Here is an 18,188-nt window from a genome sequence, read left to right on the forward strand (position 1 = left end):
GCCCCGCGGGGCATGCCGGGAGGAGCCGCTCGCCGCCCTCGGGCAGCCGCCATGTTGGGGGGGTGTCGCGGCCCGGGATCGCATAGGAGCGGGAATGTGGTGCCAACGAAGTCCTGCACCTATGAAAGTTCCTTTCGCAATTTTACGTGTAAGCCCAGTGTGTTGTTTTTTCTTAAAACATTCAGCAGCTGCACCTCCAGCAAACAGAGTGCTGGAGGGGGCGGTCGGGGACCCATTCCCAGGCTGTGGCGTGAATGGGGTTCACTGCTCCCCAGTGCTGCAGTCCCACAGAGCAATGCCTTCGGAGAAGGATGCACTCGATCCGTGACGTCAGTCCTGGTTATTCTGGGCTGCACAAGGGCTGTGTGTGCTTTCTGGAAAAACTACTGTTTCCTGACTCCTGTTTGTGCTGCAGACCAAAAGTGATGACAGTATTTGCACCTTTGTGGAAGCAAATGTTCTTGTGTAGGAACTACACACTTCAGCTTCCTGTATTGTACATGCAGTGTAGTCCCTGTAGTGAGACTGCGTGCAGAAATAGAACCGTGTCTGGTTTTATGTATTATTGAGTAAGCTTGATTAGCTTACTATTTAAACTTGCAATACCTTAGGGCAATTAGGCACGGGAAGGTAGGTTGTTTTTTTTTTTTTTTTTTTTTTTTGACACATCGAATGTTTTATAAACATTTTGCTGTATACATTAACACAAGATCCCTTTTAAATAGGGACAAGATGGATAGTTTTCCATTACCTATATGAATAGCATTCCTTTGTTGTGCATAGAGAATTCTGATTTCATGGAATTCTGTGAGTATTTCTAGCCTTGAGAGCTAAATGTCTTTGCAATAATAACAATATGCTCTTGAGGTTTGGTAAGGAGAGAAAAAATCTGGCTTACTCGAAATACATTTGGACCTACTGAGCACTTTAGAAGCAGAGGAATAAAAGACAAGTGTAGAAGACTTCACCCTGTCTGGCTTTAATCTTGTTACAGCTCCACATTTCCCATAATCCTTCTCATGAAGGGGAGCCCTATGTAGTGAGACGCTCTTTGGTATAGAAATTCTGCCTGACTTACAGGTGCAAAAAGCTCTGGTGTCCTAGTCAGCCAGCTCATTGTCCCAAATAACAGTTTTTTTGGTTCTTTTTCCAATTAGACTTTCTTTCAGTATGTATTCACATTTTTTGATCACACAGATATTTATGTGCAGAAATTACACTCTTTCATTTACCACTGTCTAAAAGTACTCTTCTTTTTCATGGTACTTTATATTTGAGTAGGCCTACTTCCACTCACCTGTTAATGTGATTTTTTTATTCATTTCCCTATGGAATTGTACAAAGCCGTACAGATGCAGCTGTGCCATAACCACATCAGAGAGCTAGCTCATCCGACAATAATTTTGATGCTAGTAAAAGGTCTGATTTTTGTAAGCACACTTGTACTGTCATCAGCTTACTGATTACCGTTTTCCTTACAAGTCATATAATGTTGAGATGTTATTCCTACAGATGCTGTAAAACTGTCACCATCAAGGTTTTTAATGCAGTAGCAGCAGTTCATTGCTCTGCCAGTCTGCACAGAAAGAAGATCGCATTTATCTGAAATGTGTTTGTGGCATATACTGCCCAAGAAGAAATGGTTACGTGCCAACAATCTGTAAGGAAATACAGCCAGAGCCTGCCTTGTCCCATTGCTTCCTTCACGGCAGCCCTTGGGCATGGATACATATCTAGGTATTCTTTGTTAGTCACGTCTTAAGGCTGGCACTCCTCAGTGTGGAGCACAGACTTCTGGCTTGTCTGAGAAACTTTGGACAATTATGTGCATGTTTTAAGCGTTCCATCCCTACATTCATAACATAAAACAACATGATCAAAACAACTTGTTTATTTCCGCCACCAATAACTTGATATTGGTGAGAAATACTCCCTCTGGAAGTATTTCTTTGTACCGTAACTGAAAGGCTGGCTGTTACAGAAAGGAATGGAAAGGAATGCAGTGTTGGGACATTTTTACAGAAATTGGTTCATCTTCCAAATATAGTGCATTTCTTTTGGCAAGTGGAAGAGCTGGCTTCTAACACTTTCTATGATACCTTTTAGCTCAAACTTTTGACTTCAAGAATACAAAGACCTCATTTTTTTTTAATGGATGCAGTAGTCACAATTACTGTTTCCCCATGCATTCTGCAGCTTTGGTTCAGAGGTTTATTTTCTTCTTCGAGTACAGCTGACAGTCAACTTCATGCAGAAAGAATGCAATCAAATCCATTTGCTTCTTTTTCTCTTCGAACATGGATGCTTGTAGCTTGATTTTTATAGATACTGAAAAGTTGCAAGTGTTCACTGTTGCTGGAAATCAGCCCACCTAAGGAGGAAAAAATATAGTCTATATTTTTATTTTATTTTTTTGAAGGCACTCTTGTGGATAATTTTTTTTTATATCTGTATGTGACTTTTATTAAGGATAGCAACTAGGATACTAGTTACTATGTGAGACAAGAAAGACTAGCTACAATTCTTGTTCCTGTTCACCATTTCTGAGAAGTGTATAACAACACCTTTCGTTTCTTTCCAAGTACTCTTCTTTCTTTCATACTTGTGTCTTTCTAGTAATGACTGGAAGGCTTTTGGCATATTAACGTGGCAACTTGTGATTGCTGTAAAGTGCTAATTTTTATGCAATATTTAATTACATTTGATATGCCGCTAAGATACTAGAAACTATTTACAACCGAAAAATCTTCAAAAATTAAGCTTTTAAGAGTTTTAGTATTATGTGAAATGCACCCAACAGAATCTTATGAAAACAAAGCCCATTGTTCAAAATTATCTTCCAGAGTTGAGCAGAAGTAGACTCTGAAAAACTCTGTTTTTAGCTGGAATTTGGATCTCTGGTTTTCCTGGAATTTGAAATGAGTAAAAGGAGCACAAAAGACTGAATTATGTAATGTAATAGTTTTCACTAGAATTTGGCATCTGTCTTGGAAAATACCATGTCTTCGGAGAAAGAGGGTTGTGTATGCCCAAATATGGAAGTGATAAACAAGGACAATAGTAAAAAAAAAGGACTTGGAAGAAATCAGAAACACTCTCTAAGTAAGTTAAAACAGCCCACAGGTGACTGAGTTTGCTGACCTGCACTTGTAGAGCCTGTAGCCCTGCATGCCAATAACTTCTACTTTTTTACATAAATTACAGTTTCATATGTCTGAGTAGTTTTTGTGGCCTTTCAAACACTCTGCCCCACCTGCAATACTGGTTCCTACCAACAACACAGAAGAATTGTCACTCTGTTTACAAGCACAGATGGCCCGTGTTTGTCCACCTCTCTCTCTGCCACAGGACAGCACCGAGTGTGAGACAGCATTGAAATGTTCTTCTCACTGAGGAGAGAGATTTCCATTTCAAACATTATTGTGACCGAGTGCTCACCAATGGCTCATATCTTAGTATAGAAGAAAAAGCTATGGACCCTGATTTCTGTCCTGCAGTTTTCCTCTGTTCAAAACTTGTAGGGAGTATATTGATTCAAAGAATTAATATTCGAGAAAGATAGCATAAAAAAAAGCTATGCAGACAGTAAGTTTTATTTTTTCTCTCTTTGTTCTGTGTTGGAAAAGGTTATGCTTTGTAGGATGTAACAAAACAAATACTAAATACATGTGCTGGTATGTCATGGAGGAAAAAATAGTACAGAGTTATTTTCTGAATTTCTTAAAAGCTCTGTAGTACTTGGACTAGTTGGCTACTTAGTCCAGCATTAAGTGCCTCAATATTTTCCTCCTCTTTCTGTGAGCTCTGATATTCCTAAGCCTCCAGTTCTTAAACTTGGCTCAATTTCTTTTGAGTTCTGCAACGATAATTTAGTGTGATGACTAAATTAGTTAAAAATTCTGAAGTGATTCTTCATTGTTCATTAAGTCGTAAGTTATCCTCAAAGATTTCTCATTTCAGCCTTTCTTGCATTTCACATCAAGGCAAGCCTCCCACATCTGAGAAGGTAAGAGTGGGTGTCTCTTCAAAAGCATACATGAAATACAATTATCAGAGTAAATGACTGAAAAACGAGAACTTCTAACTCCTGTTAATATGTGGCTGCCTAAGGCTATGCAGTTTTTGTGGATAATTTAACTAAGGATCCTCTGTACTTCAGAGGTCCTGCTTGTGGGAATAAAAGATTACTTATACTTTGAATTAACCCTTCTTTGTGTTTGTTTGTTTGTTTCAGCAGAGAATATACCCTGGAGTACAGCTGCATTATGATACACTCCCTGGATGTGCAGAGTTATCACAAGAGGAATTACCAGAGAAACAATTACTTAGATGGGCACAGTAGCAAATGCAAGCAGGGTGAGTGAGGAAATCCTCATCTCTGTCTCTGGCAACAGGATTTTTCTGATTTTTCCATGCATTTATCTCCAAACTGTCAAATTCACCAAATAACCTGGAGTACTGTGTCCAGTTCTGGGTTCCCCAGTTCAAGAAAGACAGGAAACTACTGAAGAGAGTCCAGCTGAGTGCCACAATGATGATGAGGGGCCTGGAGCATCTCCCTTGTGAGGAAAGGCTGAGGGACCTGAGACTGTTCAGCCTGGAGAAGAGAATACTGAGACGTGATCTTATCAATGCTTATAAATATCTAAAGGACGGGTATCAAGAAGATGAAGCCAGGCTCTCCTTGGTGGTACTCAGTGATAGGACAATGGGCAATGCGCACAAATTGGGGCACAGGAAGTTCCATCTAACATGAGGAAAAAGTTCTTTACATTGAGGATGACAGAACACTGGAACAGGCTGCCTACAGAGGTTGTGGAGTCTCCTTCTCTGAAGATATTCAAAACCTACCTGGATGCTTTGCTGCATAACATACTGTAGGGAAGCTGCTTTAGGAGGGGGTTGGTCTGGCTTGATCTCCAGAGGTCCCTTCTAACCCCTATAATTCTGTGATTGTATAGTCTGTTACAAAATTTAATGGAAAGGATTGGCATCATCCTAGAACCAGGATTTGTAACAAATGTAATTTAGCACCTCTGAAATGTGGTCTAGACTTGATGTTGCACATTCTTTTTAAGGGCTTCATGTGTGTTGACATACATGAGACTGTGTATGCCTGTGAGCTTAAATCCTTTATTCTCTTTGATGCAATAAATCAATGCTTCTTTGGAGAAGTAGTTGTCATGTCAAGATGGAGTCTGTGAACAAATTGGGGGGTGGAGAACACCTGTTAAGGATCTTGCAGGTGCCAAACCTTGGATCTTAGTGTTGTGTTGGCTAGAGTATGGAACATACAGATCCAGCTTCGTTATGAATTCTCAATCCATAAACATGGAAACATGGGCAATGCTGGAAAAGGTATAGTTCCTCATATAAGGAGTGTAAACACTCAGAGCTTAGGGCAGCAACTTTGAAGAAAGAAATTTAATCATACATCCTAGGTGATGAATAGAGGAGTGTGTTGGATTCATACCTGGAGTAAGTTCTTGCCAAGACTGTGGGAGCTGCAGAAACACTCAAAGGAGCAAAGAAAAAGCTTATGACAGATGTGAGTGTTATGGACAGATTTGAGAAAATGGTTTGATGAAAAATGGAATGTTTGCAGCCTAAGGCATGAAATTTGAAAGAGATCATGGGAAGAAGGGCCAAGGTTTTCAAGGAACAAAGAATAAGTTTTCTTTCTGTTCCAGAACAAGTTTTGCTTGGAGGAACAATGAAATACTTGTATATTTTCTTTTAAATAACTGTCACGTGCTTTCCAGTGTTTTTGCGTGAGATTTTGCCTTACGTGGATAGAGCCAGATCGAACATGGAAGTTTAAGGGAAGAAGTTAAGAAAGACTAAACAAATAAAAAGCATGTCAGAGTATAATAATAGGGTTTGCAGCAATGACAATGTGAAGGCTGAAAGAGTGGAATGCAGCTGTAGTTCCAGGACTGTTGAATGTGGTTCTGTCTAAACTGAGATCCAAAGGCGTGCCTTATCTAAACATATCTGAACTAGCTTTGATTAGCATGAAGTTCAAATTAAGGATCTTAGACTAGTTTTGTACTTGGTATAGCTATGTCTTCATGAAATGTGTACTGACTGTGATCAACAGACAATGAAATTCGGTCCCCGGAGAGTAAGTACCAAGGGAGACAGATGTGTTTACTTTAGAGGAGAAATGCAGCATATAAACAAGATTGTGTTACGTAACACTGTTCTTTAACTCCCATGCTTTCGAACATCAAGCGCTTATATCTTTTTGCAAGTAAGTCATATTTTGTTTAGGAGAAGCTTATCTTGTATTGCTGCGTTGCAGTATTGTCTGACTAGCAAGGTAAATATCTCACAGGTGCCAAATATGTCAGTTTGGGAAGTACCATAATTTATGAGGGGACAAACGTAACATGAATTGCTGCTGGAACATAGAGTTTCAGCTGGAGAAGTGGAGGACCAGGCAGGTGAAGGCATGTGATCAAAGAAACTAGAAATGTATGTGGGAAGAAATGGCCTACAAGGGTCTTGTCCTTCACAATGCTCATTTACTTCAATAGGAATTGAGAATTGAGCGCCCTGCAAAATTAGATAATTTCAAATTTTGGAGTTCAGAGAATTAAAGAAATAGGGCGCTTTCTTTTCTTGGATATTCATGGTTCAAGATTTGTACTTATCAAATCTTGGGCAGGTTTGCTTTCTCTAGGTAAAGCTTTCATAGCTGATGGTGATAAATCATATGAGTGCTAGATTACCTAACACAGACAAAATGATATATTATTGCAGTATATATTATTGCAGTATACTGTAGTGAATGAGGGCATGACCATTGTGAACTGGCATGCTGGCCGATCTAGGCATGCTGCTGGAGGGCAGGAGAAGGAGGGGATAATATGTAACGTGCCCTATATTCATAAGAGTTTTGGACAAATGTTGTAAAAACTTGCAAAACTTTTTTTAATAGCCATGTGTCTGGATCCAGTCCTCTCCTCTCTGCAAGTGTTGCTGGCTTCCTCTGCTTAAGGCCCGAAGGAGACTCAAAATGTATCTTTTCAGCTTCTTCTGCAAAAGCATAAGAAAGGTGTTTTCTGGGTTTGTTCCTGTAATTGTCATATGCAAATAAGCTACAGCTTCCTAGTGGGCCATTGATTTCTGGCTCCGTGCACATGCAAAAGTTGTGGATCATGTGAACTCATATTGTAATACATTGTCTTTCTGGATTTTTAATGCAAGAAGTAGAATGCTGTAAATTCCAACAACATCATCAGGTTAATAATATCTGACCACTAAGCATCATTAGTACCTTTCTGTCCAGATTTCGCAAGAGTTGCCGTGTGGTATTTCCAAATAAGATCTGTAATAGATTCCTCAGGTTTTGATAAGAATTCTTCTAAGCTTTTTCATATTGTTTTCTAATGGGCTCTTGCTGCCTTTTGATTCAAAGTAATTTGCAAGAGATTGATAGTAAGCACAGCATTATTACAGATTTTTAAGTCATTAAGATCTGTCATTTCCTTAGTTTTTGCAGTGCAAGCAAATAGGAATTCAAAATGAAGTTGAGTTTCATTGTTTCGATGTGATGTTCTGCACTGTAAAAATCTCGATCTGTGCCATTTGCACATACAAAGCATTCTATACCAAACATAGACAATAGATGTAAAGCTCCTTGACTTAATCTTACTTTGTTTTAGGTGACATTCTGAATTTTAACATGTTTTCACTGTAGAATAAAGCCTTCATTTCACACAGCATCTTTGAATTGCTTTGGAGATTTAAGTCTTTGGCACATTCTCATCTTCCTCTCTCCAATCTGATTACAGTTTTTACTTTTAAATCTTTCCATTTCTTCTTTTCAAGTATTTAAACCTAAATTTTAATTTATGCATCAAATTTTAAATCAGAAAAGTTTAAAATAATACTCCAATTTGTATGTATGGGATTTTGTCTGTCTGATTCTTCAACTGTACAAGACAATGTATGTCTTGTATTTCTTTAAATGTAGTCTGCGTTCTTTGACATGTTCTGTTCCTGCCGGAATGGCTTTGCTCTTTTGTGTACAGATTTACAAAAACTCCAGAACAATATTTAGATTTTTCTGTTTTAATGTGTGCAAACTCTCAGGCTGTTTTCTTGCCACTAATCTGTGTTCATTTGAAAGGAATGTCTTTGCTTTTGCTATGTGTTTCTCTGATTTGTGGTATGGTAATGTTGTCCACTGGAGGGAAGTCAGCAGTGCAGTAAAGCTTAATCTATTCTAGCTACATTCTAGAAGGCGATGAATTCTTACAGTGTTTCTGAGTTTAAGTCTTGCTTCTGAGTTTTTGGCTAAGTACCTGGCACAGGGCAGGCAACACAGCTGGAGTTTGCATAATAGGAGCCTCAGTGCAGTCTCTGAGCTGGACCATGATGGCTACCCTTGACACGCCTTGTGGGTCAGCCTTACTGACACAAGCATACCTGTAGTGTCTGAGCCTTCATAGTTAATAGATCACAGACAGAAATTGCTTGTGGGTGCCTCTCCCATGGACAGAGGAGAGAAGTAGGAGCTGCTTTTTTTTTTCTGGTATAAAATGATTTGTAGACCACACTCCACCACCTCAGCCTGCCTTTCCTGTCTGTGACTGACCATTGCCTCCAGGCTACTTCTCGGAGTTTGTTTTTTCTCTTTCCCTTGGTTGTCTGCTCCCCTCCTTCCTCTCTTGTAGGTAACCAAGTTATCTTGCCACATCAGCATTTCACTGGGGTCTCTCCAGCTTGTTGTGCTGTCATCCTGAGAATAGAGAACATCTGTTGTTTCTTCAATGACTATCAGCGTGTCTGTCATTTCTCACTTGAAAGAAATACCACCCAGAAGCAGTGCATGTTAGCAGAAAGTGATGTGAAAGGAAAAAATGGGTTAGGAATACTGACCATATTACAAAATTGAGTTTTTGTACTTCTGTACAAGAACAGCATTTCCATAAATATATTTGCTATATATCTAAGCACAGGGCAACCTCCTTTGGGTAGTTTGGGTGCCGAGAGGAGGGTCATAAGCCCTGAATGATGGTGAGAGGCATTAATGCACAAGTTTTGACGATCAGCCTGATTCATCCGTGTTCTTTCCTTTCTCTGATACGTTCCCTTTCTGTACATTCTTGTGAATACACGTGGTCACTCTGGTTGTTCAGACCTCTATAGCTTATGTTCTTTGGTAATATTGAAGGTTATAAGACAAAAGATGAGGTACGAAGAAGAGAGAATGCTAGTAGAACTTGGTAAAGGGTAGAAAGCTGAGATTTTTACTAGAGTTGTTGGGCTGGGAAGATAATTGAAAATGTTTGGGTCTGAGAAGCAAATGAGAAGTGTTTGCAGTTCGACTATAGGTGTCCTAAAGGAGTGAGCTAAGTGAAGAAAAGCCTCAGGTACCTTCTGTATTACAAGGTAAAATGCAGCCGTGTGTTTATTTACAGTACTGAGAGTAACGGTCCTATTTATGTTAAAAGTTTTTAACCAGCTGACAGATAATAATCTTGCCAATAAAATAATGAGCTATACATAACCTGCAGAATATTCTGGAACTCAAAGAAAGCAATGATAGGAAAACTATTAGTTTTCTTTTCCAAGTTAGCAAATGGAATCTTAAAAATAAGACTGTAAAGAGAGTAGATTCTCTGAAGCAAATCAGGCATTTCTGCAAAGCCTAGGAGCTTGTTACCTAGTCCAGTAACCATGTCTGTTAAAAACTAAGCAAGAGAGTCCACAGTGTACAAAAATGGAGCAGAGAGCTATTCAGTGATGTCACCTGTGTAGACTTCCACTTGTAAGCTTCCAGACAGAGAGTAGAACTGAAGTATTTTAAACTCCAGTCCGGTTACAAAGACATGCCTTTGTAAACTGAATGTATTTTCTTGCCACGCACAGGGGAACACCCTTGCCTGTTGGATCCTTGCCAGACTTCTTAGGCATGGGAGTTTTGAGGCACTGTCACACACAGATCATATTTGATTATTTTTTTGGTAAGGCACTACTAGCTTAATTTAATGTTAGGACACAAAAAGATAAAGCTTTCTTTTATTCTGAATACAATTTTATAGAGGCTAGACCACTTCAAATTCTCTATCTGAAGAAGAAATTCAAGTGTTTTGCCCTTAAACACGGTTCCATGTGCATAAATATGTAACAGAGCCTGAGCTGTAAAATTATTGCCACCAGGCAAGATAGCAATTCAAGTCATTTAGTCATCAATTAGAGGTTTGCTTAGCTTTGGGGAGGGAAAGAGAGGGAGGATAGTTTGTATTTTTGGAAAAACATGGATAGGCAATGAGTTACTTGGCTTGTAGAAGGAATAAAAGTCTGATGTATATGAACTAAAGACATACATGTTCTCAGCAATATGTCAGAACAAAGGTAAAATCTCTGCATGAAAGAGCTTACTTTGTAGGAGGACCTTTATGCAGAAGATCAGCTGCACTAAGCTAGAAATCGCAGTATTTAATTCTCTGTGAAGTTCTAATGTGAGCCTGTCGCACCGAAAGCTGTGTGCTGAAGTTCTTTTTGCTTGGCTCAGGGATATTCAAAAAACATTTTTCTTGGGTAAAGGTAATCCTAGAAGGGTGCGTGTAAAATAATGGTATGCGTGGTAGTGATGTGTTTTGGGAAGGAGACTGGAAGTTTGCTGCAAGGGGTAGGAAGTGACTTTGTGTCATATGAAACAGTACCAATGTCAAATTGGTAACCGATATCCAGTCCAATTGGATATTGGATTGAAAGAACAATCAGACTTGTCAGAAAGAGTAGGATAAACAGGAGTGGAAATATTTGATTGCCAGTATGGAGGAAGATACTGAGGTGATTCATGATTTGTAAGAGGGATTGTTTGTATGGAAAGGGTTCATAGCAGCCGTGGGTGTACTAAGTAGGAATTAGAAAAAGCAACAGAGGAGGTGAGCAGTAGCTTAGGAACTTCAGAAGAAAGACAGTTAGAGCTCAGACAAAGGTTTCAGCCACAGGGAGTGAGAGAGGGGACCTGCTTATTTTTCAAGAACGTTTTATTGTAAAGGAGAACTCAGCAGGACTTGGCAAAATATTCAGAATGGTGGGAGAGAAGAATGACTACAAAATGATAGTTGTGCTGTTCTGACAAACACAAGGATGTTGGAGCTGTAAAAGCATGGAAAGTTGCTTTTGAATGAGGACAACTGCTGTGAGGTTATAAACATACTTGGGTTGGAAGTGTAGCTGAACAGAGCTGAATATTCCCATTGAAACTGCCAAACTGAAGGTCCTGGTATTTAAGTAGGTGTGACATAGGAAATTGTAGCTCTTTAACTGGCCTTTCTATGCCTTTCTCCCTTGTTTATACCATCAAGCTAGGAATGAAGAACTTTTAATAAGCATTTAACAAAAACGTTTAGCCTGTATAGGCCAAGAGCACCGCTCTTCTGAAAGCAGGAAGCAAAATGAATTTGCATAAGTGTGACACGAAAGATGGTAGCTTGCAGTAAGAGCTGCTTACATGATCAAATTACTATTCAGTTAATGAATGCCTGACTTTAAACATTGATAGTGTGACTGCAGCTGTATGGCTGAGCTTTGTCTTACATCTTTAAATATTGGCATGGGAACATTCACAAACTGCAGTGGATTCTCCCTCTGAGATTCCACACAGACTTCTATATTTACTGAAAAAAGAAAAATGAGGAAAGTATGTTCATTTTTATTCGAATTGACTACTTTGACTTCAGCTAACTATTCATGAGAATATTTTGCATTTTTACCAGAGAAATAGAGACTTCATACCACCACCTCCTTTTTCATGTTAGTAACTTGAACTCTGTGACTAATGACACTAAATCTTGAACTTATATTTATTTTTGAAGGCCTGATTTTTTTTCCATTTATTTAAAAATAAATTGTATTTTTTTTCTAAGTAGGTACATGTTAGGATTGCTAAGACTATCTAGTTACTAAAATCTTGCTTATGTATGAGACAAATCTGAACCGAAATCCTGCCTGTTCCTTTTCCCATCCTTCTCCATCCATTCAAAAACATAATGAAAAGGTCCAACTTTTGTCGGTGATGGATTTACATTCTTACAAACTTAAAAAGCATGTGAAGCTCCAAAATGAATTCTGTCTTCTTTGGTTAACTGTGGAGATGACTGCTGTAATTATCTATGAAGCAGTTTTTGCACTGTTCCTACTGAAATACAAATGTAACATAAAGTATTGTCATGGTTTTATGATTTTCGGTTATTGGTACTCCACATCATGACATCATGTAGTGAATGTACCTGGTTCTCAGAAGAGAAGGACTACTACATTCCCCACAGTACTTTGCTCCTCTGTTACCATTTTCCAGCCGGAGGGAAAAGATAAAAGCTCGCAGTATAAAACTTGCAGATCACGAGACCTCGTCCCTTTTTCCGCCGTCTCTCGTCTTGGCAGCACCTCGCTCTCCAGCCGTCTTATCGTCGGTAGTAGAGTAAGGCCTACCTTGACTTTGGGACATTATCTCTCTCTGTATTGGATTTATCAGCTTAAATTGTAATTATATTGCATTACAGTGTGTTGTTTTGCATTCCGACATCTTATTTAGTAAATTAGTTTGTTTCTCCTCAGATTGTTGCCGCTGTTCTTTGCTCTCAGGGCCATCTCCTTACCCTTTTTCCCTTTTCCCTTTTCCCGGGGCGTGGGCCCGTGGGTCCCCCATCCCCTTTGTCACGGAACGGGCCGAACGCCCGTAAACCGTTGACAAGTATTTCCAGTCTTTGATCAAGATTTTGCACATCGTTAAGCGAGCAAAGTGACTCTTTCTTGGCAATCATTGCAGGTGCTTCTTTTTCCAAACAAAAAGTTCTCTCTCTAAATCTCTTTTATTCGATATTAACTGCCGGCTGTGTAGGACACTGCACAGCCTTGGTCAGTTTGTTGAGGAAAAATTCATTTTTCTCACTTTTACTGAATAGCTTAAGGTATATTGGGAAGGCAGGATGTTAATTGCTTGACTGTGTTAAATCACTAATATCATACTGTTGGAGTTGATTATTCAATGTATCATAACTGTCATCCATTATTACTTCTAACAGACTGCTCCCTTACCCAAACATAAATGCTAATATACGGAATGCCCTGTACAGGAGCATTTACTTACCAGAACTATAGGATTTATCCTAACAGTACTTTCTGAGTCCTCAACAGAATTTTAGGTTATTGTGTTACTCCAATAAGGCCTGTGTTAATAGACAGTTGAATATCTTATAAGAAAATCTAAGCCAGATCTTAAGCATGTTTAAATGAAACTTGAATGGCTCAGTTGGCTTTTTGTCTTTCATAGAGGCCTTATAGTCTGTGATGAGAAAAATGTTTGTTTATTAAAACAAGTTCAGTGCACAAGGAGAAGTGGATGCTTATGGGAATGTCCTCTCAGCTTCTGTCAAGACAGACTACAAGTAGTAAAGTATGATCTTACAGCTAAATTGCATGAACGACAGGTTGTTATATGAGATTTTATATGCCGTCCTGCTCTTCCTTGAGAAAAAAGAAAAATCCTATGGGATTTTATCCAGACCATCTAAATCTAAATTTTCAAAGCTAGGCGCTTACTGATAAGTATTTAGATCCATATCTAGTCAAAAGGTTGTCTTTTTGCATAATATCAGCCAGCTAAATATTAGGTGTCTATGCTCCTTTCCTAATAAATGAAAAGAACTAGGGAGTTCATGCAAGGCAGAGAAGTCTCTTGAGATAAGTGAGATGAATACATTGCTAATGATGCTTATCTGTCTTTCTGTGAGCTCTCTGGCAGTTAGATGGCTGAACTTAAGTGAAGTGAATATCTTCTATAATGAAAACCTTCTTGAGCAAGTATCTAAAAATAAAAGTGATAGATAATGTACTTTCTCAAACTCACATTAACAGATCAGTTTTACTACCATTTGCCGTTACCATAGTATCTAGGCACTCTAGGAATGCATAAGGTACTTGAGGATATATAAACACAGAACAAAAAAAAACAGTTCTAACTCCAGGAGTTTACACCCTAAATATAAATCAAGATGGCCAAAGAATACAGAAATACAGAAGGGTTAAAAGGAGCTGTGAGTATGCCCTGGTCAGTAGTAGTCGCAACCCATCAACAACCCAGTAATTGTCATCACATTTTTCAGGCATCATAGCAGAAGAACAGTACAGAGTGAACTGAAAGTTAGAATTGTAACACTGAGAATGTTTCAAAGGAGCACTGCTGAGAGTAGAGAGGCATAGAGACATATACTTGGAAAGTCAATATGTGGTCACTGTGAACTAAAGGTAATTTCAGATCCTGGTTTAAATCAAGGTCACCTAGAGTTGGTTTCCCAGGCCATGACTTCAAGTATCTGAAAGCATGGAAACTAGTGTTTGACCACCCTCACAGACAAAAAGTGTTTTCTTAAGTTGAAGTGGAATTTCTCGTATTTCAATTTGTACTCATTTGCTCTTGTCCTGTCCCTGGGCACCACTGGAAAGAGCCTGGCTCCATCTTCTTAATACCCTTCCATCAAATATTTAGACACACTGATATGCTCCTCCTAAGCCTTCTCTTCTCCAGACTGTACAGTCCCTGCTCTCTCAACCTCTCTTCACATGACAGATAATCCAACCCGGTGATCTTCATCATGGCCCTTCACTGGAAATGCTTCAGTTTGTCCATGCTGGTCATACTGTGGAGACCAGCACTGGGCCCAGCACTCCAGGTGTTTCTCACAAATGCTAAGTTCCTGAAGTTCTTGAACTAGCAGTACTCTTACTGCAGCGCTGGAGGATGTTGGCCTTCCTTGCCAGCTTCTTACAGATTTTGTCCTGACAGAAACCAGAGAACTGAACTGTAGTATCAACATAGTGAATTTAGGATGGCATAATCCCCATGTCATTCTTACTCCAATTTTCTCAGTCACCAACTGTGTCAGGCATACCCATACAGATGTTAATTTCCTCACTAGGGGGTGCGTATGACTTCTGTGTGATATCTTTAAATGAAAATTTCACTGATCTCAAGTACAGCTCCTACTGAAATTGATGAGCAGAACTGGACGTCATGATTCTGGAAAGTAGGAAAGAGTTAATTTGGCAGTTGGTGGATCCTGAGCTGGAAAGAGGACACGTTGGTTCCAGGAGAGGAAAGCAGGCTGCCTGGTGTCCTGTCTCCTGCACTCTGGATGAGGAACAGCAAAGGTGGCACCTTCTCTGAGTGCATTGCAAGTTGCACAGCTGGGAGAGGCTGGAGTGCAGGATGGGATGGGCAAGGGAGAGATGGCAGCAGGCGCTCCGTGGCAGGAGGGAGATGGGAAGACTCCTGTGTAAGCACAGGGACAGCTTTCCTCCAAGGTGAGGAAGAGGAGACTTTGAAGAACACAGAAAGAAACTGGATGGAAGTGAAAATGGAAAGCCCTTCTATATGCTCCCTTCAAAAAGCAGATGCAGCATTTACATGTAAGGCGCTGAGTGATCTGAGTTCCTTTGCACTGAGCCGTAGTTATTTTGAGCATACCCAGGTGGTGTAAGTACTGACTACAAGAAAAGCACAGAAATTTCATTTGAAGTCTGATGCTCCTACTGATTAAAACTCTTTGAAGTAAAAACTGCTTTTTTTCTGCATATGCAATTTGATAAAAAACGAAAGCTGCTGCAGTTTCTTGACCCCATGAAATGGCACTGCGTGGGAGCTACACACTACACGCACAATGCCAAAAGATGGCAACCTTAGGCTTCCAAAGTGAGCCCTCTGCTCTACAGCTCTGCAGCTCTGAACTGTTCGCAGTGGTAAGCACTAGAAACTTCTGGGTTCTCCCAGACTGGTCTTATTTTTATCCATCTATCCTATTTTCCATAGTTGTTCTACACATAACATTGAGTTTATGTGACTCAGTTAAAAAATGGGCAACTTCCCAAATGTATTTGTGTGCATGAGGGAGGGAGAAGATAGGAAACCATAGATCTGCTGTCTCTGGGCTTCAGTCTTTGACTTTTGTTATTTACAGCAGTGAGGCTCTGCTGTCAATCTGTGCTAAGATGATGTAAATACAAAGGGATGCTGAGGTCTGCTTCTGTGGCACAGTGATCAAGCAGAGACAGTCCAGGAACTAAATAACTTGAATATTGTAATATATTTGCTCTTATCTCACTGAATTATTTGTATAACTTATATTTATATTATTACTTTATATACACAATGCATGGTCTTGTCCATATCAGCGATCTTAAAATGGAAATTACTGCTGCTTTGAAAACCTATGCAGCTCTGGGTTGGTGCATGTTTTCAACTGAGACACGATAATGCACACAGCCTCTTCATATTCATTCTCGTGTTTTCAACAATCCATCTTTTTTCCTGGTTGTTACTTGTCTTCTGATTAGATCCCCATGTCCAATTCCCACTTTGCTGTTGTTGCTGGTTTTGTTCATATACTTCATTTGTGAGTAGATATGGGCAGAAACTTCACACCATTTCATCAAAAAATGTAGTTATTTTAGAGTGTTTTGTCAAATTGTAGCTTTGACTGAAATTATGTTTACAAAAATAGAAAATTCTGATGCTACATTCTAAATTCTCTGTTTCGATAACAAATGCTACTTTTGTATTATGGAATCTTTATTTGATAGAAAATGAAGCACTTTGCTTGTTTTCAGAAGTCATGTCTGGAGACCATGAGCTTTGAAATTCCATCTTGGTTTGGCTTAAATCCAGATTTTGAAATCTCAGCATTTGTGAAGCAGAAATGTCTTTCTCCAGGCAGCTCTAGCAACAGGGTCACAATCTGAGCCCAACTCTGTTTTATGCCAAAGCTTTTCAGTTCTGTGATCGTTCATCTGCTTCTTCCCTTCTGCCATCCAAGGATAAAAAATTGTATCTAATTTTGGTTGTTTCAGTTCTTTATGATTTTCCCTTTTTTTACTTATGCTGCAACACTTTGGGGAGATAAGCACTGGCCTAGGCTGTCACTGCCTTTCCTTCATGTAAGCAGCAGAACTAGGAGAGAATGCTGAAGGTTGTTCTGCTGCTTTTTGTTTTTGTGCAGAAAGCTTGTGATTCTAGCATAGCCTCTAGGGATATTTTCCTCCCGTAATATTGGTGGCTCAGTCTTTAAATGAGTGCTCTAGTCATTCGGTATCATTTTGTGTTACTCTTTTCTCCTTAGTTATATTTTCTGCTTGTAAGGTAAGATTTCAGATCTCTATCTTGTGTCTATCCAGTCTGTCCTGTGTCACAACCCTTAAGTACATTAATCCTTGTCACACCTGTGGAATAGAGAGTTTACTGTCAGTCTACTTTTAACAAATCAAAAACTTAGCTCTGTAGGGGTTGTAATCTAGATGAAACAGAGCGAAGAGATGGAAAATAGGCTACTGTGCATAACTTTCAGGGGATGGGACCCTGATTACCTCTGTTAAACATTTGGGGTGACATACGTTGCATGCGGGGAATGGTGATCTGAAAGAGTCGGCATCCTCAGCAGGAAGCCCCTCTGAGGCAATTAATGTGAACGGGGATATCTCTGAAACCCTGCCTCCTTCTGCAGCTTTGGCATTTAGCTCTGTGTGGGCAGCAGCACCTCCTTCACTGGCACATCGCCGCTCCTGCTGGTGCATGCAATGCCTGTTCTCTGAGCTCCGGGCCATGCTTTTATCCTTCATTTTGTGAAGGACCCTGTGCTCACGCTGTAGTTCTGCTATGTTCTCAGCGCAGGCATTATGTTCCTTGGGTGCCTGGGGCCCTGAGGTCTCCAGTTAGGATAGGCAAGTGACACAGCTGCTGAGATGTTTCATCTTGTGCTTGCACTGAAACGGATTTTTTAGAAAACTTTCAGGCTTGACTGGGAAGTGCCCCTTGGAATAAGCACTTGCACCGGGCTGGTTTATAGCTCAGGAGTTGCAATACAACTGTGGAGGTGTTTAGGGTCTCTGCTGGATGTAGCCTTAAGCTGGCTTCCTTTAACTCCTGTCTGCATAGTGCTCCATGTGAGTGCCCATGCTCCTTTCCCTGTTTCTTTGCCTATTCTATTTCCAAATCTGCTGAGAAAAAATATTTAAAATCACTTACTAGTCATCATTTCTGTAATACTTTACCCGATAGTCAGGTCTCTGTAATATTACTCGTCATTATAACTGTTTCTTTCAATCATCCAGCTTGTTTTAAATCTGCATACCTTCTTTCCACAGAAGATAATTAGCTTTAATTTTAACCATAG

At 39.7% G+C, this 18,188-nt stretch overlaps 1 long non-coding RNA gene across 1 annotated transcript; it reads left to right on the forward strand.

Moving 5' to 3' along the window:
• On the forward strand, positions 5-15,520 carry LOC110393372. Its single transcript, XR_002434977.1, has 3 exons — positions 5-148; positions 4,235-4,356; positions 15,004-15,520. It is a non-coding gene; the product is annotated as an uncharacterized LOC110393372 (long non-coding RNA).

Source organism: Numida meleagris, chromosome 2 (genome assembly GCF_002078875.1).
Source record: "Numida meleagris isolate 19003 breed g44 Domestic line chromosome 2, NumMel1.0, whole genome shotgun sequence".
NCBI classification, from domain to species: domain Eukaryota; kingdom Metazoa; phylum Chordata; class Aves; order Galliformes; family Numididae; genus Numida; species Numida meleagris.